This window comes from Papaver somniferum, chromosome 5 (assembly GCF_003573695.1).
Source record: "Papaver somniferum cultivar HN1 chromosome 5, ASM357369v1, whole genome shotgun sequence".
Classification (NCBI taxonomy): Eukaryota; Viridiplantae; Streptophyta; class Magnoliopsida; order Ranunculales; family Papaveraceae; genus Papaver; species Papaver somniferum.
This window is the reverse complement of record NC_039362.1, coordinates 65,974,208-65,982,411: the sequence shown is the minus strand read 5'-3', so window position 1 is coordinate 65,982,411 and position 8,204 is coordinate 65,974,208.

Genomic DNA, 8,204 nt, shown 5'->3' with positions numbered 1-8,204 from the left:
CTAGTGAATATAAAGATACTACCGGCGGTGGTGCCGGCGTTGAAATTTAGAGGGATTCTATGCCGGTATTCTAATAACGACATTCTAATAACTTGCATGCAATATAAAACGACATTGTATTCAAATTTAATTGTACGCTGAAACTAAATTGGAATTTCAATTCACTAAATTTCAATTTCAAATTCACTAAATTGCAAATTGCAAATTTTCTTTTTACCTAGTACAACAATAAACATGCAAGTTTCAATTTGTGTTTTCTATTATAGGATAAACCCTAAGAATGCTTCAATAAACATAGACATAACTTACCTCATCAACTCTGTTATTTCCTCATCATCATCATCTTGTTCAATAGATGCTTTTGATTTGGAATTACCACCATCAACAACAGTCCCTCCAGGATTAGGTTTAGGTTTTTCAGGACGTTTTCGAGGACCCATTCTTCTTTGGGTTTGAAGATTTGAACAAATTTGGTTTAGAGGATGAAACAAAATAATATAGTTCAGTGGTTTTAGAAGTTCTTTTGGGAATAACCGAGAAGTAAAAAAAAGAAATAGAAAGATGGAACCGTTTCCGTTCTATAACCGTCAATTAAATGGGATTAATGAGTCTGTAACCGTCACATAAATGGAATGAGGTAGTTTGTAACGGTTACAATTCGGGATAATTAGTGCGACAGTTACAATGGAGAAGAACAAGGAGTTAGAATTGGTACGGCAGTTACTCCAAAGTTTTTAATGATGGTTGAAAGTTAACAAAACGTTATTATTCCGGCGTTGTCTAATATCTATAGTCTACGCCGGCAGTCTGACGGATTCAACTGAGTTTATTTATACAGTGCTGGCGTTGATTCATTGTTACCAATCCATGCCGGTAGTGGTGCTTCATATTTTTGAAAGAATGATGGTTAACTGAGAATTTTGAGAAAGTTATTTGGTCAGTTGGAATATAACTATAACACACAAACTTAAAATATTAATAATAACTTTCACATTAAAAGGTTAAATGATTAAATACATTAATAGAAAGATCTTAAACTAATTGCAACAAACATCATTTGTTGTAACGAGATTCAACAAACAAAGCAGCTTCGAAATGCCTAAAAGGCTCTTTTCTCCACTTGGTATATGCGTCCTGAGCTTGATACCTATTCCCTCTGAATATTGCGAGAAACTCGTTGTATTTGCGACATAATTTTATGAGGGCAATTGTTTGATTCGCTACAAACACATCCCCGTAATCCATTTGGCGTTTCTTGCACTTACCGTCCAAAAACTTCGGCATATAAGGACCATCCTCAACAAGAACCCAAAAAAGGTTTGAAGGGCGGTGATCTTCCGGGAGATCCGATACTATGTAGTAATTTTTAATCCATTGGGTTTCTTCCTCAACATCCGCTTCTATCTTCGCTTGTTTTACACGTTCGTATATCTCTTTAGTTTCTTTGCGACATTTAGATTCTATTGCTTCCACTTCTTCTTCTCTTTTCCTTTTGAGTATCTCTTCTTCCATTGCGGCAATTGACTTGGTGGTTTCTTCCTTCCTTCTAAGTTTTTCTTGTATAAGTGTAGTTGCAGGAAATCCTACACTACACCCCTCACAAAATTTCATTAACATTCAACTCATTTTAGATTAAGAATCTTAATTTTATTGATGAATCTTTGAACAATCTTACAAGAAAAGGTAAAGGAATCAAGAATAACCACTGCTCTAGATTTTCTCTCTCCTATTTACTTGCTTCTCACTCAGAAAAGATCTCTCCCTTTTCGTTTACAACTGAACGACTATTTATAAGGAATTACATAGTGGATGACAACTAATCTGTCCTTTATTTTCGGATATGGCTTGCGACATTCTCACAACCTTACAAATGTTAATCTCGCAAACTCTCTAATTTTCGCAGGACCATCACATTTTTCTCATGATTTAGCTGACGTCGTTTATTATGTCATTTCTGAAATTGTTCTGCGACACTGTTGTGTTGTGTTGTTGATAATTTCGCTGAGGCATTATTGCTGCGAGATTCTGATCCTACAATAAGGGAAATAGAGTTGGTGGTGGATGATGATTGATTTCCTATCGAAGTGGATAATTTTTTCTTCTTAAGCCTTTTTTTTTCCATGGCAATGATGAAATCGTTAGTTGGTGATGGATTTGCCATTGGAGATATGTGTTGGAGATAAAAAAATAATAATTCTGGTTTGAGGTAACAAGTCCAATGGGTCACACAATTATAATAAATAGATGAGGATCCAACGACTTTTTTTTTTTTGGAAATTGTGTAGCCGGCATGGTTGTTTCTATGTCGGAAATAGAGAATATGACCGTTATACTGTCAGGGACTCTTCATTATTCAAATTTTTTGATGCCGACGTAAAATGAAAATTTTCGGCAGTGCCGGAAATACAAAGACGGCATGAAATAGTATAAGAAATCTATGCCGGTATTATGTTTTTTTTATACAGGAACATAAAGTCATAGAAAGATTTCAAAGATATTGTGCTGGAATTTTAATTTTTTTCATATCTATTTCTTGTCGACGGAAAAACGGATGCACTTAGCACGTGCATCAAGCCTTTGAACCCTTAGGTGACCCTAGTGGACGAGTTATAGTCTCGTGAGGGTTTACTTAGAGGTCTACCCACAAAACCTAACCAAAAACTAACAAACCTATCGATCTTGTTACGAAGAATCCGTCTCCGATTCACCCAGCTGGTGGTACTCCATAACTTTGGTTACTATGTGGTGGACGTTTTCATCAAATGTGAATACTTCCCCTTTTCCACCAAGTATCGCGCTTTGACGGCTTCGTGCTTCAAAAACAACACAAGGAGGTTTCTTGTTAAGAAAATAGATTGAAGAAAAAAAATGGAATGTTTCGAATAAACAATTAAAACACTTACGAGTTGTTGAGGGGTTAGGCTATTACAACTACCATGCTCGATCCGGTGTTTGATTTTTAAATATTCAACCATCGAATCTAGGATGATGTCGTGCCGTTGCTCGATTTGTTGAGCAGTTCTTCCTTTCGGGTTCCCATAATCGTGAGTAAATTGGTCAAAAATCTTCAACCAAATTGACCCCCGCGGACCGTTATCTATAGTTGAAGGACGAGTTGCGTCGTACCATGCTTGGGTGATTGCTAGATCTTCTTTGGAGTCAAACGATGCCATTTGTTGTATGTGTATGAGTAGGTTAGGGTTTCAAAACTTAGCTACTAAGTTTGTTAAGATATAGACAACACTCGGTTTTGGGCCATTTGGGGTATAATATGAGATCCGTATATATAGAGAACCACTTCAACGGTCTTAATTTTTGAAATTCTCAATACCGGCACTGTCGACAAGCTATATTGAGCGCCGGAAAGAGTATCGGTTTTGATGTTGTATAAACCATCTATGTCGGTACACTAACAATTTCATACAACAACATTGGCCAATCTGCAGATAATTCCGACGTTGTTTATTTATATAAAATACCATGCCGATAAAAATCCTGACATAGGTTTTGTACACACGTCCATGCCGGAATAAGTGGACGTTTTTTTGAAAAAAATATGACCGTTGGAGTTTCATTCTATATAATACACCGCCATTCCATGGTAAAAATATACTTAAAGCACCAACGAAATAACAAAAATCCTTCTCTCAAGAACGCAAGAGTGAGAAAATTGATCAAGCAATCACGGTTCAAGTTTCACAAGCGATGGCCGATTAATCAACAAGCTCTTTAAACAAACTACCATCAAGCTCTATCTGCAAAGTAAGTACACTCGCCATTACTAATCTTCTGCTACGGAGTCACCATTACTATCGATAGTTAAAATCTTCTTTACTAGAACGTATCACTAATTAAATTTTCTCTTACAGAGTCATCATTGCAGCTGTCAAATTTGCAAGTCTCCTACTCATTTATCCATAGACTGTCCATTTATTTATTCCCAGTGTAGGAAATGTGATGGGACATGCCAGTTTTGGATTGCAAAAACTAATGATGCTGAAAATGGAAGAATGTTTCTAAAGTGTTTGAATCACCCAAAATGCGATGAGTTCCAGTGGTTTGACAAAGTTGTCGAACTGTCAGAAGCAAGAAAAAGTCACAAGGGCCAATGCAAGCCTATTGATGGGTGTAATGGGTGTTATATGAAGGGAAAGGAATATGTTGAAAGAGAAGATGAACCAATGAAGATGGTCCTTGACACCGAGATTCCAGACGATGTCTTCAAAGATATTCGCGAAAGGCTCAAAGGTTCCGCAATTGTTGAAAAGGGATGGGTTACTAAATAGTAGATCATCTTAAACTAAAAGTGCTCCATTACCATGTTTTCGTATGTTTTAATTTAAAGTTTGAAATCTAATGTAATAGATTATCTAGGAATGAAATAAATGGAGCATTCGTAATCTATTTATAAACAGTACCGGCATAGTATATTTATCAAATCCAATGTCGGAATTCTGCAAAACTATGCAAGAGTAAGATAATCGGAATTCCGGCATAGATTCAATAAATTTGTTAATGCCGGAAATACTCATAATGTACACAGAAACTTGGTCATTTTCTTCCATTGTGCCCGACATAGTTTTAGAGAAAATATTCCGTGCCGGTTCAAATGACGGCATAAAATTACATCAAGTTTTATTGCCGGAACCAATACCGGTGCTGTAGAACTTAAACGTTTCAATGCCGACACTATCCATAATCTACACAGAAACTTGGTCATTTTCATCCATTGTGCCCGGCATGGTTTTGGAGAAAATTGTTCTGTGCCGGTACAAATGGCGGCATAGAATTTAAATTTCTTTTATTGCCGGAACCAATACCGGTGTTGTGGAACTTAAACATATGAATGTCGACGCTTCTCGTGTAAAGAAAACTTACAAAGACAACATTTTACTAGAAATATAAACATGTTCAACATAAACCAAACAACTGAATCGTGCTTAAATGTTCTTCATCAAGGTATCATAAACCAAAAGTAAACCAAACAACTAAAGAGTTCAACCAAAAACAAGTTAGAAATTGTTCAAAACATAACAACCACCATCCAAATAACGAAACACAACTATAAAGTTCATCACTTGGTCTTTTGCTTCTTGCCAACGGGAGCCTTCCTCGTTTCCCCAAACAAAGCTCTCGCACTTGGGTCTTCAATTTTATCAAGCGTTTCCACGACTTCCTTCATTTCTTCAATGGATAACACCTCTCCTTCGTCGTACTTGCAACCAAACAGCTTCCTCAACTTGCCAAGCCGACGCCGCTAGTTTCATACATACAACACATAATTAGTATATATGTGCTGATATAAAATTATGTGTAAACTAAACGACTAAGCAATTAACAATACTTACTAGAAATTCAACGGTCTTATTAAGTTGGGTTATCGTAGGTTGTGACTCTGTAGGAGTTGGAACAAGAGGATTTTTCTGGGGTGGAGCTTCGACGTCGTCCGGGCGCACGACAAAAGGATGTGACCACTCCAAGTAATTATCAATGTAGGCGAGATCGGCTTCATCACCGTTGTTCACAAGATCCCAATTACTAGCATCTACCAAACGACGTGGTTCCCTATCCCTCCAATGTGTTGGTTCTGGAATTGGATCATACTCTACCCTCAACCTTGTGGAACTTGTCATGGACACATAAAGGTCAAGCCGATACCTTTCAGTAGAGGCTGTCATGAAGCAGGGTAATAGCTTATATCCAAGTTTCCACATCACACGTCGAGGATCAGCCATAACGTATCCCTTTGGGTGGAACAAAGGCCCATTGTAAAATGCAACGTTAGAAAACCTCAAATATTGGCGGTTTTCTCTAGCCTCCCTGTAAGGGTCGAACACAACATATTTGGTAGTCATCGCGTCCAGAGCCAATCTCATATCTGTCAGTCGACGATTGTTACCGGGCTTCGGATGGATGTTGAACTGGTATCTCTTAACTCTAGGCTCCTCGGGGTCATCAATGGGTATAATCTTCAAGAAGGGGTTTCCCTTGAACAATGTTGGGAAATGTTCATAAGCCCACACCTATACAAATGTGAAATGATACATATAAAAATCAGTAAATTTTGTTTCTAAGTTCATGATAAGGGTACATGTGAACAATATAAATAAGAACATAAGTTTAAAAACAAAATTACCTGGAGTAGAGTGAAATTCCCGACAAATTAGTTTGTAACCGCCTTAGATCCCTTCTCATCCCCGTCATTAAATGTGCCATTACCACGGTGCCCCAAGAATAACTAAAGACCTCTTCCAACGGATCCAAGTATTGAAGGTAGTTTGCACTAACCCTGTTGCCACTAGTGTCAGGGAATACCCTAGTGCTCAAGATGAATAACAGGTACGCAGAGGCAGTATAATGAATCTGTGCGGGGTCCCATCCGTCCTCGTCTTTTCTCTGCGCCGTGTTTTCAAACTTCTTCTTAAGCAGCATCAACTTGATGGTCTTTGTCCTTCTAGTCTTAGATACATAGAATCTTTCCACAGAGGTTTTGTAGTCCCGACCAAACAGCTTGTTAGTAAGAGCGTGAAACTTCGACCATTCTAGCTCCGGATAATGATCTCCTTCTGCAATTGATTTGCTAGTGACACTCAAGCCTAGAATGTTCTGAGCATCATCAGGGATCAAGGTCATCTCGCCGAACGGGAAGTGCATGGTATCTGTTTCACCATGATACCTTTCGACGAAGCAATTGACTGTCACAATATATGGCTTCACATAATTTTCAACCAAAGGATATAGACCAGAATCCTTTACAAATGTTTGGACCTCTTCACATTCCTTAGACAAATCCCAATTAGACGCGGCTTGGTTTCGGCAAACACGCACAACCTTCTTATGATCCTACAATTAGGACATAATACGATTAATATATTTTATATAAATACAAAACAATACATATGAACGAGATAGAAATTCTTACATAGGTTTGATAGATAATACGATCCCAAGAGTCCTTGTAGCCAAATAGATGCCCCAGATCAAAAGAAGCTGCACCCCAAATTCTACCAAGATCAAGGTCAGGTATCATGTCATCAATATGAGGAAGGTGTGAATCCTTAACTTTTACTTTGCATGTGCCCTTTCCTTGTGTCGGTTGTTGACTTGGACCACCTTGTTCCACTACTACTTGGCTTTGGGTTGCTAATTGACTTGGATCAATCTCATTATCTTCCTCCTCACTTTCCTCTTCATCTTGCTCATCTTCCTCCTCAACTGCTCCGGTAGGTTCACGGATTGCGAGTTTACTACGATCATGACCACTCTCCCAAACTTCACCTCTTGTAGATGCCCCCAAACGCTTGTTGCGACCTTGTTCTTTCCCTCTAGGAGGCAGAGATTGAGGAGTACCAAGACCGTCCTTCCTTCTTTTCTTAATGCCAGCATCTTTAGTTTTTCGTTTGCTAGCTTCCTTTGCTTTAGCCCTATTTCAAAAGAAGCACAAAATAAATATAAGACAACAAACTTTCATTTCTAATACCGGCATAGATACACCACATAACGGCATAGAATCATAACTACCGGCATACCTTAACAAAGTATCGACCATGCTGTGACCAAAACACGACATAGTAAATTCAAACCATTACATGCCGGGAACCATTACCGGCATTGTCAAATAATTATCGTGGATGCCGGTAATTTCTAGGAAGTTCCTGGATACCAAAACACCATTGTCGGCACATACGTAAAATTGAAACACATGCCGTAACGGGGTACTGGCATGGAATCCAACCTAAAACCTATGCCGGTACCCATAAGAAAATCCTAGGGTCCTCTGTTTATTAGAAGCTCACTGCTGGCATAATCGAATAAATTCAAATTAATGCCGTGACTGAATACCGGCATGGTATTCAACCTAATTTTAACGCCGTAACAGGGTTCTGGTGTGGTCTTCATCCTAAATCGAATGCCGTAACTAAGTTCCGGTGTGATCTTCAACCTAAATCGAATGCCGTAATACAGTGCCGGCGTGGTCTTCATCCTAAATCGAATGTCGTTACACTGTTCCGGTGTGGTATTCATACTAAATTGAATGCCGGAAGCTACTGAAACTCAACTGTTTTAGTTAGTTTGCGATTTTGACCTAAACCTAAGCTACAAATCGATTGAAACACTAATTAAACAGTTCTAAATCACTTACCTTCTCACAGAAGCCATGTTTACGATAGGTTGATTGTCCGAGTTCTCTTGTTCTTCTTCCT